Source organism: Carlito syrichta, unplaced genomic scaffold (genome assembly GCF_000164805.1).
Source record: "Carlito syrichta isolate Samal-C Ts95f unplaced genomic scaffold, Tarsius_syrichta-2.0.1 Scaffold309502, whole genome shotgun sequence".
Taxonomy (NCBI): Eukaryota; Metazoa; Chordata; class Mammalia; order Primates; family Tarsiidae; genus Carlito; species Carlito syrichta.
Window position 1 is genome coordinate 124931 of NW_007253598.1, and position 17571 is coordinate 142501.

The 17571-nt window shown below is 35.7% G+C and overlaps 1 pseudogene across 1 annotated transcript; it reads left to right on the forward strand.

The window, feature by feature from the left end:
• Positions 1 to 926: 926 nt before the first annotated feature.
• Positions 927 to 3762, forward strand: LOC103269829 (annotated as a pseudogene). The gene has a single exon (XR_002482499.1). The product of XR_002482499.1 is annotated as a putative homeodomain transcription factor 1 pseudogene (transcript).
• Positions 3763 to 17571: the final 13809 nt, after the last annotated feature.

The following is a 17571-nucleotide window of genomic DNA, read 5'->3' on the forward strand; positions in this document are numbered from 1 at the left end:
ATAATTCTCTAAGGTCTCATCCTAATGCATTTGTCTTCTGTGTAGGGTTAATTGCAGAGCCAAGCCTCCAACTTTATCTCACTGAGGTTATTACATATGAGAGAAAAACAATGAAAAGGACCTCCACAACCACAGAGTAGGTATAAATGCAGTCGCCACCATTTAGAACATTTCCAATATTAGCAGGCTATTAATTCTCTGAAGGCATCAGTTTTCTCATCTGTAATATGTGGGTAATAGTAGTTTCTCCATCATAACACTTATGAAAAATGAAAAATGTGCTTCGCATAATCACTGGAAAAATAACTTTAGCAAGTGATAGTTATTATTAATAAATGAATAAATTTGATTTTTTTTGATAATTCAATTAAGGAGTGTGTCCTCTAAATGAGATTTGCAAAGTTTATGTATAGGTTCTCAACATGACATTGCTGTGGTTGTTATTAATAATTTCAATATTTTGCAAACATAAAAGAGATAAGTCCCAAGATTTGATAATAATGGACAAATTGTATATAATAATAATTATTACTTTATATTTATTTTATTCGAGTTCTCACTTTGTGGCCCAAGTTGGAATGCAGGAGCATGATCATGGCTCAATTGCAGCTTCAAACTCCAGGGATCAAGTGACCTATTTGCTTCAGCCTCCCAAGTAGCTAGGACTACAGACGTGTGCCACCATTCCCAGCTAATAGTTTTTAATTTTTTTGTCGACTTGAGGTCTTGTTGTATCATAGGATACAAACTTCTGGCTCAAAAAATACTCCTGTCTCAGCCTCCAAAAATGCTAGGACTACAGGCATGAGCTACTGTACCTGGCCCAAATTTTATTATTTTTATTAATGTTTAAAATAAGTATAGGGCAAACCCTTCAGGTTCCCTCTCACTGTGAGAGCTTTTCTGCTTTCTTAACAAATCCTGCGGGGCCGCGGGCACCAGTGAAATCCCATTCTCTGGCTGGAGACCCAGGTGGCCTCAAATGAGAGAGATGCTATATCGTGGTACCAAAAGAAGACTGGGGAGTACGATCAGCAGATACGGAAAAAGTCAGTTGAACAGACTCAGATTAAGGGTTTCAAAAACAAACCAAAAAAGACAGGTCACATAAAGCCAGACTTGATTGACATTGACTTAATCAGAGACTCAACATTTGCCAAAGCGAAACCTGAAATTCCGTGGACGTCTCTGACTCGGAAGGGGCTTGTTCGAGTTGTAGCTTTCCCATTGCTCAGCAATTGGTGGATTCAGGTTACCTCTTTAAGAATTTTTGTCTGCTACTGCTTTACCTCATGCAAGTTATAGCGGTTGTCTTATACTTGCTGATGCCCATTGTGAACGCGAGTGAAGTGCTTGGACCCTTGTGCCTTATGCTGCTCATGGGAACTGTCCACGGCCAAATGGTAGCCACTCAGATTACCCCGCCCGCCGGAAACAATGGAAACCGAAGGAGAAGAAAATTACGAAAAACTGTCAATGGTGATGGGAGCCGAGAAAATGGAAATAATAACTCCTCTGATAAACTTAGAGGAGTAGAAACTTTGAAATCTACATCCATTGTTGGTGGTTTTGGGGAGACTATCTTTGGCAACAGGATTAAAAGAGTAAAATTAATATCTAACAAAGGGACTGAAACCGACAATGACTCAAGTCTTCATCCTATCATCAAGCAGCGACAGTGTCGCCCAGCGATTAGAATGTGGCAAACAAGATAGAAAGCAAAATTTTTGGATGGAGAAAATGGCCGTAGGGAGGCTTTCAGGCGTTTGACCTGTCAAGCGAGGAAGATGGTGAAGCTCGGACGCAGATGCTGCCGCTGCGCAAGAGTGTGGAGGCGGCCTCCAGTGACAACGGGTGTGAGGTTAAGAACAGAAAGTCGATACTTTCAAGGCACCTCAACTCTCAGGTAAGGAAAACCACTTCCAGGTGGTGTCATTTCGTGCGGGATTCAGATAGCCTGGCGGAATCGGAATTTGAGTCAGCAGCCTTCAGCCAGGGCTCCAGGTCTGGTGTGGGTGGTGGCTCTCGCAGCCTGATTATGTCAAGAAGAGACTCAGAAAGCACCCGCCACGACTCGGAGACTGAGGATATGTTGTAGGATGACTTGCTGCATGGCCCGGAGTGCTGGTCGTCTGTAACCAGTGATAGTGAGGGAGCCCATGTGGATACGCTCCACTCGGGGACCAAGCGCGACCCCAAAGAGGATGTTTTCCAGCAGCACCATTTATTCTGGCTTCAGAACTCAAGTCCCGCCTCTGATCGCGTTAGTACAATATTCTGGGAAGGGAATGAGTGCAAAAAGATGGATATGTCTGTGTTAGAAATAAGCGGCATCATCACGAGTAGGGTTAACGCATATCAGCAAGGAGTAGGTTACCAGATGCTGGGAAACGCTGTCACCATTGGATTAGCGTTTTTCCCTTTTTTACATCGACCTTTCCGTGAGAAGAGCCTGGACCAGCTGAAGTCCATTTCAACAGAGGAGATCTTGACTCTTTTTTGTGGGGCACCACCTGTTACCCCTGTTGTTATTTTGACTATAATTAATTTTTTTTGAAAGACTGTCTTACTTGGATTTTGTTTGTTTGTTTTTTATTTTTTTTTTTTATGATGTGTGTGGCAGAGAGAACACATAAACAGAGATTTTTATTTGCAAAACTCTTCAGCCATACTACTTCTGCCAGGAAAGCTAGGAAGTATGAAATACCTCATTTCAGACTCAAAAAGGTGGAGAATATTAAAATATGGTTGTCACTGCGTTCCTTCTTAAAGAGACGGGTCCCCAGCGTTCAGTGGATGTGGTGTGTCCTTGGTCTTCTTGCTGACGCTTTCGATTGCTTTCTTCTGCTGTGCCCAGGTTCTCCAAGGACATAAAACTTTCCTGAATGATGCTTATAATTGGGAGTTTTTGATCTGGGAATCAACTTTACTACTTTTCCTACTGCACCTGGCCTCATTGGGGTCTGAAACTAATAAGAAATACAGCAATGTTTCGATTTACTTACTGAACAGATTAATTTATATCTTAAGATGGAAAAAAAGCCAAATAGGAAAGAACAGCTCACTTTAGTAAACAATGTATTAAAGCTATCCACCAAGTTGTTGAAAGAGCTGGACACACCATTTCGACTCTATGGACTGACAATGAACCCCTTGATCTACAATATCAAGAGAGTCGTTATCCTTTCTGCTGTCTCAGGTGTTATAAGTGATCTTCTAGGGTTTGACATCAGACTGTGGAAGATTAAATCATAAGCCGGGTGAAAAGCCTAGACCTTCCCTGGCTGGTGTACTTACCCATTAAGGAAGGAGATGACGGCAGAAACCAGGGAGATGCCCACCTGCTAGTTTACCTGCACAGGTGTTCTCGGCCCTGCCACATTGAACGATGGCATTCCCAGAGGAGTGAGTCCTTTTCCAACTAGGTGTGTACATTACAAACCTGCGTTTTCATGGTTTTCAAATAATATGAATAGTCAACTGACTAAAGACTGTGTGTGTTATGGTAACACAAGGACAGTTTTCCGAGTTAGGAAATTTAAATTCTGAGCCCTTCCATACTGTTACAGGTATATTTACTGGAAATAGTCTTTTGGGTAACTATGGTAGAGGCCCAAAGCATGAAGCAAATATCTTTTATTGGAAATATGCAAATTCAGTACTTTTCTATTACAGTCTATAGAACTGGAGATTTCATTTCTCTATCAAAGAGAGATCAAACAAGCTATTTTAGGCTGAATCCAAATAAAAGAACTTTACTGGGAAAAAAAATCCTGCTTCAAAATACAAATAAAATAAAAGGATAAATTGTGTTATTTTAATTAATGTTTTAAATATTAACTATATTTATATTCAAAATCATTTCATATTATGACTTCTTTTTACATTAAAGTATTTTAATATTTTAAGTTATAATCCTTGTATAAATACCACAATATCTACCTATGTATTTGCTTGGTTTAAGGAGACATTGCAAAGGTATTATTTATTGCTATTTTCTTTTTATATGTCAACAAATTAATTACTTTAATAAAAATGATTTAAAATATAAGCTTAATAATGTTACAAGTTATCTGAATAAGCATTAAAATTAGATCCAAAATAATTTTAATTTAAATTATTTGTTTTCTTGTGTTACTAACAATATACAGTGTATTTATGCATCTTTCTTTTGAACATTTACATGTTCTTTGTAACACTAAAACTCAATCCTAACCTAAGTTATCAGGAGCTAATGGTGTATTTACTCCTGACTTCAATTAGGTGAATTAGCAATAAAAATGTAAGTGTTTATAAAATAGAGTCGACTAAGACCATTGTGTTTAATTTCAGTTTGGTTATAAACTCAATTTCAAAATTCCATTAACTAAATTAGAGGTTTATCCTATAACCCATTTCTCTTACACAAATGGCAACTCTGCATTTGTGCTGATTGTCACTGTATAATTTTATGAGTTTGACATTTAGAAAAATAAATGTAATTGTACTATCTTATAGCAGAGAAAATGAAGCTATTCAACTATACTGTCTTGCTGATATTCACATAAATATTGCATATTTTTCTACTGAGTAGTTGTGGGTATAATGAGATTACACCTATTCCTAGTACCTTTCTGGATAATAAGAAGCCACCACTGTACAAGATCATTTTCAAAGTCATTGAAAAGTAGAAAATGAATACAGTGTATCAATAATAAGGGCCCACATAAAATTGCTATTAATTTTTTTCACTATATAGCACCAAAATGTATGAAGAGGCACCAATTTTTCTTTTTTTATTATTTAGCTAATGAGAAATACATGGACAAAACATTCTAATAGTCATTTTTGCTAAGGAATAACCATGACTTTTACATCAGAAAATGCTATAAAAGGTTAATACTTTAAAATAGGGTACCATTTTTATTTACCAGAATAAGTAGGACTGATTTAACTATGGTATAGGGTTCAAAACTGAAAAGATGATAATATCTTTTACATTTCATAGTAGTACTAGTCTTCAAACATGTATTATCAGTTAAATTCAGCAAACATGATTCAGTTATACATTGGCAGAGAAAATTTTCAGAAAATTGATAACTCTTTTTCTATTCAGCTGTTTTATTTTATTCTCATCTGCAATATTTAGAAAAAAACAAGTATGGGTAATGACCAGTCTGTTGACAAGAGTCACAAAAAACACATAGAATAAACCAAAAGCTTAATTATGTCTGTGATCTTTTTTATTAGTATTTATTCTAAATACCAGATTCCCATATTCTTCCCAAAGACAGAATACCCAAATAATGTAAACAGTAATTTTCCCATCTAAGTGTCATCTCTACACGTCTATCACTGAAGTGTTGATGACTGAATTTCCAAAACATCTCATCAGATTTTTCTTTCTTACTAGTGCCATACATACTATCATATTCACTAGTTCTTTCTGTGTGTGTGTGTGTGTGTGTGTGTGTGTGTGTGTGAGAGAGAGAGAGTTGGAGTCTCTCTGTAACCCAGTCTGGAGTTCACGGTCACCATAGCTTTAACATGCTGGGTTTAGGTGATCCTTTTATTTTATTTATTTTATTTTTATTTTTATTTTTTTGAGCTGGAGTCTCACTCTGTCACCCAGACTGGAGTGCAGTGGCCGCTCCCGGCCACCGCAGCCTCGACCTCCTGGACTCCGGCGATCCTTCCGCCTCAGCCTTCCAAGTAGCTGGAACTACAGGCGCACGCTATCACGCTCAGCTAATTTTTTTGACTTATTGTAGAGATGAGGTTTCGCCAAGTTGCCCAGACGGGTCTCGAACCCGTGGGCTCAGGCAATCCACTCACCTCAGCCTCCCAAAGGTGCGGGATTACAGGCTGAGCCACCGAGCCTGGCTTAGGGGCTCCTTTTAAATAAGCTACCATGCAGGCTTATTTTTTGATTTATTGTAGAGATGAGGTCTCACAAGTTGCCCAGGCTAGTATCAAACCCTCAGACTCAGGTAATCCTCTCACCTCGGCTCTCCAAAGTGCTGGGATTACAGGTTGAGCTGCCACACACAGTCTATATTAGTTCTTAAAATATTTTCTGGGACAGACAACAAGAGTGAGACTACAACTAGAAAAAAAATATATATATATATGTGTGTGTGTGTGTGTGTGTATTCTGAATCATTCCCAACTCAGTCATCTGTTTGACAGTTCAATATATATGCTGATATAAATATTTAGTATATTGACTGTGTTTATTTATTGAGTGAATTTTTTTTTTAAACCTGACTCAATATCTGTCTGCTCTTGCAAATATCACAGCCACATCTACAACACTGATGACAGGAAACATTAACTTTGTTTAGTTCTGACCATGAACTCTCCTGAGAGTAATATTCACTAAAAATACTTGCTAAGAAATAAACACCTTATAGGCAGAGATTCTCACCATTGACAAGGAGGAGCTGTTTGGGAATAAATTATGCCTGTAACCAAATCCAGAAATGCAATGATTTAACTTTAAAATATCCTGGACATAAACTATAAACCTCATGTTTTAAAAAGCAACAGAATACAAAAACTTTTACATTTTTAAACCATTGTAATCCTTTTTTGATCTATTTAAAACACTTAAAGTCTCCCAGATGCACTAGGAGGAACAATCTGAATGCAATGGAATAAAAAATACTAAAAACATCAACTAGATATGAAGGTATTATATAGAGATGGTCAATACTAATTTGTGATATTTATATTTTAAAATTATTTGTCGTTTTAATGGTTTAAAAAGATTGAACTAAGATTAGCTAAATACCCATTTTGAAAAGTATCCTTTTTTTTCTCAAAAACTGGCATTTCATTATCACTATGATGGTTTCTAATCATTTAAATATATAATTATAGACCACTATAAATACTTGTATTAATTTTAAAAGTCTAAAATTCTAAAAAGCAATATTTTTCTTGATGCATCTGACATTTTGATGTGTAAAAATGCTGCAGTGTGTAAATAGTTGTTGAATTTAATATACATTCACATATATTCATATATATGAAATAGTACTGAAATTGATCCAATCAATTTTTGGCAGAATTATGAACTACTTTGTAGTCAAGCAAATTATGATAAATAAAGCAAACTGAATAGTTTAAAATAATTTTGATATTCTATACACTATTAGCTCTAATAAACATTTAGAGTTAAAAAATCTCATTTAACTATATTATAACTTATATGAAATATAATTATATTATTAAATATATTTCAAATTTTTTAAGCCAAAAGAGGAAAATCAATGTTTACCATTGTAAAAATATCTGTATATTTCAAATAAAATTATTGTTTTTCCAAGTATTTTATTTTTAATACTTTTATTATTAACATGTTCCATTTATAATAAATCCACTTAGACAAATATATCAGCTTTTGAAAATGTATTTTATATATGTCTTCAAGCACACATAAATTTTATAAATTTGGGCAATTACTTACATTATTTATATATTACAAGGCCCATAGTCATACAGTAGCCAACAAAAATCTTTACTCAGTGTAAAATAGCTTAAAATTGACTTTAAGTATACTAAACTTAATTTTACCTCAAATGAAATGAATTAAATTTTTATTTCAACAAAATAAAATTTTAAAGAATTTGAAGAAAAAATGTGGAATTTTCAACATATATTTTTATAAATTGAATAGATCTTTCTAAACAAGACATAAAACTCAGTATCTATAAAAGGTGAATTAAACTAACTACATAAAATTAAATAGTGATTCACATAAGATCAAAAAGTCAAAAAGACAACATTCAAATAATATATGAGTAAATGTTTTCCCATTTACTTATCAGTCTTAACACATATTTATGCTGCATGTAATTATAGCATATATTTATGATTCTTACACTCCAACAAGAAGAAATATTAGTTACTTAACAAGTTATAGAAAAAAAGATAATTTATTCAGAAAAAATACTTATTACTTTTACTCATAAAAATATTTTAAGTATACTCTATATTTTTAAATGCAAAAAAAGCCAAAACTGTGATACCTTTTTCACATCAAGATAATTAAGCATCAACATTTAATTTGGTGTCTATGAAGATATGAAAAATGTGATCCTCTTTGGAAGATAATTTGATAAAATCTCTCAAGCTTTAAAAAGAACATAACCCTTGACCTAGCCTTAGACTTTCAGGAATTTCTATTAAAGATACATTTTTTAATAAGCAGATATCTGTCTGGTTTTTCCCAGACCTATTCTGGTTTCAGTAATTTCTGATTTCAAGATATCTTCTGTGAGCAATATCCCAGTAAAGTACTTGCACAAGAGACTTAATCTCAGGCTCTTAATTAAGAATCTGACCTAACACACACTGCATAATATAATAGAGTATAGCTCTGCATACACACATCAAGAAATAGAAAGATCATGAGTTACCAGTCAAACAAATCATCTAAAGGAGTTGAAAAGGCAAGACCACTAAACTCCTAATATTGGCAGAAAATTCCAGATCACTAAAGTAAAAGCCCATATACAGTACCCAGAAGACAAAAATATCATAGAAAAAAATCAATGAAACAAAAAGTTGTTTCGATTCTTTGAAAGGATGAAAAAGACTGAAAGACCCCTAGCCAGATTGACCAAGAAAAAAAAGAGAAAAAGCCTAAATAAATACAATCAGAAATGCAAAAAGACAATGGACCTCAAAGAAATACCAAAAACTCTCAGAGATTACTATGTACACTTGTATAAAAACAAACTTGAAAACCTCAATGAAATGGAGAACTTTCTGACATCACACAACCTCCCAAGCTTGAAATAAGAAGAAATTGAGACATTACATAGACCAATAACAACCCAGGAAATCGACTCCATTATATATCTACAAAAAAACTACCTACCCACCCCCCCCAAAAAAATCCTGGACCAAATAGCTTTCCAACAGAATTCTACAAAAAATACAAGGAGGAGCTGACACGAATCTACTGAAAATATTCCAAGCAATTGAAAAAGACAGAACTCTCCCCAAATCATTTTATGAAGTTAACATCACACTGATACCCAAACCACGTAAACATCCAACAAAGAAAGAGTGCTACAGGTCAATATTCCTGATGGACACAGATGCAAAAATACTTGACAAGATTCTAGCAAATCAGACCCAACCACACAACTCAAAAATAATCCACCATGACCAAGTAGTCTTCATTCTTGGGATGCAAGGATGGTTCAACATCTGCAAAATCATAAATGTAATTAAATACATCAACAGATATAAAAAAAATCACATGATTATATCACTAGATGTAGAAAAAACTTTCAATAAAAACTAGCAACACTCCTTGATAAAAACCCTAGAATACCTAGGCATACAGGAACTATACCTCAAAATAGTAAAAGAAATCTACATATTGCTAAACAGACAGAAAATGGAATCATTTTTCCTGAAAACCAGAACAAGACAAGGCTGCCTGCGTTTATTCCTCCTATTCACATAGTATGGGAAGTCCCATTGAGAGCAATCAGACAAGAGAAAGAAATCTGGGATACCCAAACAGGAAAATAGGAAGTCAAGATATTCCTCTTTGCTGAAGATATGATTATACACATTGAAAATCCAAGTCTGTCAAAAGTGTTCTTGCACTTGTAAAGGACTTCGGCAATTTTTTAGATTAGAAAAATCAACGTGATAAGAACAGTCACATACTTATACACCAACAAAAAACAGGCAAAGAACCAAATACAAAGCACGATCTTTCACAATAGCAAAAAAAAGAAAGAGAAAAGAAAGAAAAAAGAAATACCTTGGCACTTTCATAACTAGAGAAGTGAAAGACCTTTACAACAAAAACTACAAAACTCTGCTCAAAGAAATCCTAGAAGACACAAAAAAATGGAACAATACTTCATGCTCATGGATAGGAAGAATCAACATTGTTAAGATGTCCATCCCACCCAAGGCAATCTACTGATTTGACACAATATCTATTAAATTACCAACATCATTCTTCTCAGACATGAAAATGACATTACTGAAATTCATATGGAAATATAAATGATGATGACTAGCTAAAACAATCCTCAGCGAAAGGAAGGATCTAATGGAATGATATGAGGTATAATGCTCTTTAATTTTTGTCCTATAGGAGGTAATCTCTTATTTATTATTAAATTATTAATCTCTATTCTTCCAGACCTAAAGTTAGCAATAGGTATAAGAAAGATAAGCTATGTATACAACAAATATACTATTTCTCTACTATATTGATATACTGCAAGCTGCTATTTTAAAAATAAAGAAATGTAGCCGAGCTCGGTTGCTCAGCCTGTAATCCCACGCTTTGGGAGGCTGAGGTGAATGGATTGCCTGAGCTCACGGGTTTGAGACCCGACTGGGAAACTTGGCGAGACCTCATCTCTATAATAAATAAAAAAAAGAAAATCAGCTTTGCATGGTAGAGCATGTCTGTAATTCCGGCTCCTCAGAAGGCTGAGCGGAAAGATGGCTGGAGCCCAGCAGGTCAAGGCTGCGGTGGTCGGGAGCGGCCACTGCACTCCAGTCTGGGTGACAGAGTGAGACTCCGACTCAAAAAATAAAAAATAAAAAATAAAAGGAAAGAAAGAAAGAAATGTTACCATTGTTCTCATTGTTATTATATAATAGGCACATCTTAGAATATGTGTTCTACCTCTCCTTCCCTAATATGAAGTATTTTAACTTAAATATATAGCCATGTAGGGTGTTTGTCAATTTGGTTTATTTTTATAACTCCAGAGCCAATATCTAAAATTTTTGCATGTGGGGAGAAAGAGACCATCATATTTAATGGCACCTAATCTCTTTCCTAAAGAACCAATTCCATTTTCAACAGAGAGTGGAAAAGTTCAATTCTGAAGAAATATTCACAAGTAGTGGTGAGATAAAATACAATTGGGAGATTGGTACAGTTATGGAAGACACAATTTATACCATAGTCAGAGCCAGGTACAGTGTTCAGACCTGTAATTCCAGCATTTTGAGAGGCTGAGGCAAGATAATTGTTTGATTCCAGGAGTTTAAGACAAGACTGGGCAAAATAACAAAACCTCAACTATAACAAAACATCCAAAAAATATCCAGGTGTGGTGGCATATACTTGATGTCCTAGCTACTTGGAAGGCTGAAGCAGAAGAATCACCTGAGTCCAGAAAGTCAAGGCTGCAATTAATCATGATTATGCCACTGTACTCCAGCCTAGGTAACACAGTGAGACCTTGACTCAAAATAAACAAACATAAATATAAAAATAAATATATAAATCAACTATAGTCAGCTAATTTGCTGGGGAAAGCTAGGAAAAGTGATAGCTGGAAGAAACTGAGTTCAGAACCTCAGAACTGATTTCTGTAAAATATTATTTTTGATTGGATTAAGCTGTAGAGTAACTTAGACCTTAGTAATAGTGACAGAGAAAAAATATCTAGCATAAGTGTGCTGGAGGAGCTTAATGCCTTCCAGGCAGGTTCACATCAGATTTGAACAGGTCAGAGAACAGAGGAGCCAGGATATAGTAAATCTGTAATCATAATCATGGCACTCAGCAATTACATGGGGAGAGACTCTACACTGAGGTTTGTCCCTGTCTGCTTTGAAGCAGATCTACACAATAGTGACACACAACCAGATTATGAGCACATAGTTACACTTAACAAGTTACATTAGTTTGCTTAGTCGTAAGTCATGGTGAACAAAGTTCTAAGGGAGTGTTATTTTGTTCTGGTGAGTCAAGATCTAAGGGAACACTATCTTGTTCTGGTCAGGCAAGAAAGTCTGACTGACTTCATTTACATTACACTCCATTCCTTCAGGGTTTCTCACATACAATCTACATGATTTTATTCTTTCACATAGGTCACTGAATGAGGAGAGAGGAACACGGTACCCAAATGCCACAACAGTAATAAAAACTGCAATAATATACAAAAAAAAGTGTGGATATTGCAAAAGAGGATAATGAGGTGCTCAACTAAGTTAACTTATCAAGTGAGAGGAGCTTGAGCTTCCATGGCAAGCCTCAGGTAGCACTCATGGCAATTCAGAGCACATCTAGCATACCGATTGTTTAGTAATAGTAGCATAGGCGTGGGCCCAGTCTACTAGGGAATTTGCAGCAATCCAACTAAGGGCAATAAGAGAGAGAGATTATAGGTACCAACATCAGCAAATTCCTTCCCTCCACCAAAGTCTTATCCTGTGATAAGACAGTGGCAGGTCTGCCAGTTTCCCTGACATATACCATACATTTTCAGCCTTTACTGTACTAATTTGTGGTTTTACATGTAGGCGTAATGGGGAGGCTTGCACTGACCACAATGATGACACAAATATTCCCTTGAGAATACTAGTGCTTTTGTTTCCAAGTGAGTATTATACCTGTACCTTTGGGGGTCAGGCATCAGTAATCCAAGATGTCACTGTCACATTTTGGGTCAGACTTGCCCCCCACAGGGCTGTCAGAGCAAGCCCATTGCAAACTCATTGCCATCACCTTCCATGGCCAGGTTTATTTCAGCCACTCCTTAGGGTTTAGGGATATGGGAGCTGGCAACAAGATATTTTGTGGCTGGCCTAATCTTAGTTTTAATAGATTATCTGCTGTTTTTACTTGAAGATGAATGGGGGTGATGACATAATACAAGATGGATTTTACAGGGATCAAGAATCCTGCATGTGGTCATTCATTCAAAGTCCTGAGGACTTCCCAGAGATATTTTATCCACCCCGCAAAAATTGTTATTCTGATGAAGTTCTTAGACTTTGCTTTAAGAGGCTATTGTAACACTCTATGAGACAGGCTTCTTGCCAGTGGTAGGGTGCGTGGAACATGACTTCAATTCTAGGGAAGTGAGTTCCATTGTCACTTTTTATGGTGAGGAAACATTCATAGGCGACACACAATCTTCTTAAAACATGGATCACCACTTTTTGGTTTGCAACTTTAGTTGGATAAGCAAACAGTAGGCCTGTTGCTGTATCTACCATAGTGATGTCATATTGGGTTCTCTCAGAACAGGGGAGAGGTCTAATAAAATCTACATGTCATTGAGTTAGGGACAATTGGTCATTTTGCATCTGTTTTTGAATGGTGGGAATATGCTTTGGATATTCTTTGGAACATATTCACATGGTGGCTGCTTCATCTATGTCCTTTTATAATAACGGCAAATTCCAAGCCTTTGTCTCTATATCCCCTCATTTCCACCTGACATCTTTTCTTACCAAATGGTATAAATGTCTCAGAATTTGTGCCAAGTATTATGTAAAAGCTTTCCAGTAGCCTAACACACCCAAAAATTATTGCAAAGCTTTACCAGTACAGTAGGAGAAGAAAAAGCATGTACTTTATCAATAATAGCCTCAAGTGTTACCTTTATATTACCCAACCAGACAACCCCCAAGAATTTGACCAATAAACTAAGACCTTAGATTTTTGAGGCCTTCACTTCCCAGTCACTTTTCTTTAAATTTTGCAACAAACACAATGAGGCTTGCTCTTAATTTGGAAGAGTCAAAGATTAATATAATTCTATTGATAAAGTGAAACAACTTCACAAATTTGGGGAGTGTCCAAGTGGTCAGATACTTGGCAACAAGCCCAGAGGTGTCTCCAGGAAGATCTCCTGCATTTGGCCAGACTGTACAAGCTCCTACCATTAACTACTTCAAAAACACATGGTTCTCTTGATGCATTTGCAAATGTTGCCACAGTGCTGGCTGGGCAGTAAAGGAGGCTAGCATTTCCACCTCCACTCCAGATAACAATATCTCACCCACCCCTGTGTCCCAGAGGCATAAGAACTTCTGTGCCTCAAACAGCAGATGGAGATTAGTGTCTTAGAAGGTGGTCAAAAACACCCACCTTGTGTCTCTGGCTCAAGCAGTTGCTCACATTCCTTGCACTTTCCATTTCTCAAATGTTTCTTCTAGTCTATACAAAGACATTTCTCCTAGAATAGACAAAGCCATTTTTTTCCAGGCTATATGAAGCCATTTCTTTCAGGCTATATAAAGTTGTTACTATTCTAGTGGACATACTATGCACTTCAGCCCATACCTGGGGAGATAACTCTGTGGCTCTGGCAACTACTAGAATTCCCCATTTCTTATGGGTATTTTTCCAGGCTATAAAAAGCTGTTTCTTCCTAGGGCAACATGCAGGCAAATAACACAGTAGCCACATACCACATACAAGTTACTGGCCATTCTGAAATTTCCTCAGCTGCTGAGGCAGCAGGCTCCATACTGACTTGAAATTAATCCTGCCAACTACACCAAGTGTGCTGGAGGAGCTCAATTCCTTCCAGGCAGGTTCACATTGAATTTGGACCGGTCAGAGAACAGAGGAGCCAGGTTCATAGCAAGTCTTTAATCATAATTGTGGTGACTCTCAATTATAAGGGACAGGGTGTTCACACTGAGGTTTCTGTCTGCCTTTAAGCAGAACGATGTAATAGTGGCACACAGCCAGATAATGAGCACATAGTTACACTTAACAAGTTACATTAGCTTCCTTAATCATAAGTTCCCATGGGTCAGGGTTCAAGGGAGTACTATCTTCTTCTGGGCAGGCGAGAAAGCCTGACTGAATTCATTTACTTTATAATAAGGATCTCAATTTTTTTGTTTAAGTGGCATTCATTATTACTACACATAGGCAACAATAATTTCAGAACACTGAAATAGAACATAAAAACAGCAATTATGTAGTTTTTAAAACGATGCCTGCTGTTAATAAGAAAGTATGTAAACAATTAACTATGTTTTGCTAAAAAATTATATCAACAGGAAGGTTTGGCTATTGTCACATGAGATCATTACCGAAGGACAAATAATTTTCACAGCCACCCTTGCCCTTGCTGGCTCAAAATGTTTATCATCAGTCAACTCTTGATGCCTTCCTTTTCTTTCTGTCCTTAATATACAAAAGCCTGAAGTTTGTACTGATTTAAGATAATTCTTTAGGACACTATTTCATCATCTTCCAGGTTTGTTGGCTGTCCAAAATAAAGTAGCCTTTCTTGCTCCAACTCCTTGTCTCTTGACTTATTGACTGCTGTGCAGTGAGCAGAATGAGTTTGGACTCAGTTACAATTTGACAACCCAGCCAGAAGAAGTTGCTCATGACCAGCTGGACCTGGCTGGGGAATTCTCAAGTTAGGTAGAAGTTGCCATAGTCTTTTCCTCCAGGGATCCCCTTTTTAGTTACCCTGGTGACACTAACTGCCTATACACATACCACAGAAGAAAGGAAAAGAAAAAGAAAAACAAACAAAACAAAACAAAACAAAAACAAGCACCTACAAGTTGACAGATTTGATTTGGAATTAGGATAAATCACTCTGGTATGTAGCAGCCAGGAATTTTCTCACCTCTCTGTTTGAGCATATTCTTTATACCAGCCATTTTGTTTTATATTGAGATACCCTATTGGAGACGGTGAATAGTTGTTAGACTTTTACTCAATTTAAACACAGGTTCATTTACATTTGTCTGTCTCTGTGGGCCCTGGTATACATGTTTCAAAGCATGATAAAATTCATAGGCATGCCAAAGTTGGGGAATTCAGCTGATTATATGTTATGGCCCATTTTTGTAACTGATGGACAAATTACAGCATTTTGTAACTGATGGACAAATTACAGCAAAAGAAAAAAATAGAATAGAGTCTTCAACATCTATTTCTTTCTTTGCTGTCTGCTTTAATTCTGCTGTTATTAAGCTACTGGTGTTGACATAAAGCTTAATATTTATAGTAGTACCACTAATTCAAGGTTTCTTGAAGATTTTGTATTTCTTATAGAGTTCAGCCAGTTCTAGTTAAAATGTAAACATTGAAAATCAATTTAAACCTTTTAAAAGGGATAAGAAAAGTTTTGAAAAAACTCAAACTGCCATAAAATTTGCTGTACCCAAATTTTGATCCACAGTCTTCACTGAATTATCTATCAGGGTAAACAAAGCTTAGCCATAAAAATTGGTCCTAATTTTGTTAGAAATATAACTTGAATCTAGTTTTTTTTAATATTTTATTTATTTATTTTAAATAAAATAGTGATTTTGCATTACCATCTCATGGCTAAAGTTCCAAAATAAAAGTTATTAAATCTTTATTTGTGTAAGCATGTATATTTACATATATGTTCATGTTATAGCATGTGTCTATATGTCTAACATGGTCTCAAACTGGTTTATAAGTTAAAAAATACTCAGATTAAGTCTAAATATTTTTCAAGGTCGGGTAACAAGTAAATCTTTAATAAATAAACTGGTTTCAAAATTATCAATAAAAATAAAATGTCTTCAAAATTGTCAGCATACATTAGTGTCTACTAATTGTTTTATATTTGCCCCTGCTAGATATTTTTAAATGTTAGGGTTTTGCACAAATGTAGTAACACTAGAAACACAGCCAAAATAAAATAATCTTTGTGTGATTTTTTTTTTGACAAATAAGACTAATTTAATATTGTTGGTTCAGTAAAACCAGCTAAATCTTCTGAGATATCAATGAAAATATCAATATGTTTAAGTTATATTCTTAGTTAAATATCTATTGTTCACAACTTGTAAAAATGTTCAAAAAAGCCAGGTTCGGTGGCTCAGCCTGTAATCCCGTGCCTTTGAGAGGCTGAGGTGAGTGGATTGCCTAAACCCGCGGGTTCGAGACCTGCCTGGGCAGGCGAGACCTCATCTCTACAATAAAATCAAAAAATTAGCCAGGCGTGGTATCACGCGCCTGTAATTCCGGCTACTCGGAAGGCTGAGGTGGAAGGATCACCGGAGCCCAGCAGGTTGAGGCTGCGGTGGCCGGGAGCGGCCACTGCACTCCAGTCTAGGCGACAAAGTGAAACTCCAACTCAAAAAAAAAAAAAAATGTTCAAAAAGAAAATAATTTTGACTAATGATTCACTCTAATATCTAAATGAGATGTTTGTGTCATTTCTAATTTTTTAAAAATACAATATTGGAAAATATTTCTAAAAATAATAGAGTGGTTCCTATTTATAAAGTGCTAATATTGTAACAAACAATTCAAATTTTCTTGCTGCTTAGATTTTTACTAAAATTTAAGATTACTAAAAGTAAAAATTCCAATTTATATATAATTATACATATATCAAATATGACAAAATAAGATGTGTTTTTTAAAAAATAGATAAAAAAAGATGTGAAGTTGCTTTATTATTAAAAATTATTTACTACTTTAGGGGTTATTTAACTGTTAATTTTATTAATCTAACAGTCATTTATAAAAATATTTTAGAAAACAGCAAATTTAAAAAGATATATATGTAAATATGTTTTTGATTAAAAATTATTTAAAAATAATTTTATGTAAAGATATTTTACATGGTAAATATTTTGTCCTAAAATAAATCGACTGGTTATTTAAAATGAAAAAAAATGAGCCGGGCTCGGTGGTTCAGCCTGTAATACCGCGCCTCTGGGAGGCTGAGGTGAGTGGATTGCCTGAGCCCGCGGGTTCAAGACCCACCTGGGCAGCACGACCTCATCTCTACAATAAATCAAAAAATCAGCCGGGCGTTGTAGCGCATGCCTGTAATT